The sequence below is a fragment of the Camelina sativa genome, chromosome 12 (assembly GCF_000633955.1).
Source record: "Camelina sativa cultivar DH55 chromosome 12, Cs, whole genome shotgun sequence".
Classification (NCBI taxonomy): Eukaryota; Viridiplantae; Streptophyta; class Magnoliopsida; order Brassicales; family Brassicaceae; genus Camelina; species Camelina sativa.
In genome coordinates, this window is record NC_025696.1 from 11,929,743 (window position 1) to 11,931,748 (window position 2,006).

Here is a 2,006-nt window from a genome sequence, read left to right on the forward strand (position 1 = left end):
ACGCATCTTAAGCTAACTCAAGGGGAGCCCGGGCCAAGGCATTTGGATGGGAAAGAATGCAAATACCAAGATCGTAGGATATTGTAATGCGGACTATGCTGGTGATACGCTGGATAGACGATCTACCACATGATATTGTACGTTCATTGGAGGCAATCTAGTCACATGGAAGTCCAAGATACAAAAGGTGGTGTCATGTTCTAGTGCTGAAGCCGAATATAGAGCCATGAGGAAGCTAGCTAATGAGCTGACATGGCTTAAGGTTCTCCTCAAAGACCTTGGCATTAAGTCAAAGAAGCCAATTATCATGCACTGTGACAACGAAGCTGCCATTCATATCGCCACCAACCCGGTTTTCCACGAGAGAACTAAGCACATTGAAGTAGAATGCCACAAGGTTCGAGAGAAGATTGAAGAAGGTGTAACACTACCATGCTACACTCCAAGTAAGGATCAACTGGCAGACATATTCACTAAGGCTGCATGTCCGAAGGTTTGCAAACATATTCATGGCAAACTTGGGCTTGTAGACCTTACTCGCCCATGATCGACTCCTCTAACACATGGACATCACACTCTTTTTCCCTTAACATAGTTTTGTCCCATGAGGTTTTCTATGTTAAGGTTTTTAATGAGGTGGTGCATCATGTGTTCCAAGCTTAGTCATTTCATTAGACTAAGCTTGAGGGGGAGTATTGATCATGAATCACCAAGAGGCCGAGTCGTGTCCGTACGGTCGTCCGTACAAGGTTCAATAAGGCCAAGTCCTTGGCTAAAAGCACACGATGCGTGTTCCTTGGCTACTCAATCACACAAAAATGATACAAGTGCTTTGATCCTACCAGTAATCGCATATTTGTGTCTCGGGATGTCAAGTTTATGGAAGAACAATGATACTTTGAGAAGAGAAATTGGGATGATCTAAAGGACCTTGCAAATCCTACTGATCAATCCACAAGCCTCAGGTTCTTACTCGATCATCTTGGCATCTCACCACATCAACAGCAAATCGTGTCCCAGGATACTACACCTGAGTCAACTGGTGACACAATAACTCCATCCCTACCAACAGCTCCGACTGAGGTTATGGTTCCGGCGTCGGAGGGGGAGACCGATGTGATACAGGAAGAAAACATAGCTCAAGTTCAACCTGAAGAAACTGAACAAACTGAAACTCAAAACAGAGTCCAAAACAGAGCTCAAACTGAAGAAATAACTCTGGAACTCTTGGAGCCGACGTCATCACATCATGATCCGACAACACCACCAATAAGGAGAAGTACCCGGATCAAGTATCTGTCAACCTGGAAAGACAAGCGATTATACTACAACAATCAAGCCGTGTGCTCTCTGGCCTTACTACCAGCTGATCATCAAGTGTTTCTTGGTAAGATAGATGAACTTGATATACCAAAGACATATGAAGAAGCCAAGGAGAGCAAAGTATGGTTGAATGTTGTTGATGATGAAGTAGGAGCCATGAAATGTAATCATACATGGGACGAGTCTGATCTTCCACCTGGAAAGAAAGCAGTAAGCTCAAAATGGGTATTCACAATCAAATACTTGAGCAATGGAGATATTGAACGCTATAAAGCTCGACTTGTGGCGCGTGGCTTTACACAAACCTATGGAGAAGACTACAAGGAAACGTTTGCGCCTGTAGCAAAACTTCACACAGTAAGGGTAGTCCTCTCACTTACTACTAATCTTTCTTGGGAATTGTGGCAAATGGATGTCAAAAACGTCTTCTTTCAAGGGGAATTAAAAGAAGAAGTGTATATGACTCCACCACCTGGACTTGAAGATACGGTCACTCCTGGGAAGGTGTTGCATCTAAGAAAAGCTATATATGGGTTAAAGCAATCTCCAAGAGCTTGGTATCATAAGCTGAGCACTACCCTCATAAGTCATGGCTTTAAGAGGTCTCACTTTGACACCACTTTGTTCACACTTAAAAGCACCAAAGGTATAGTGGTTGTCCTTATATATGTTGATGATTTAAT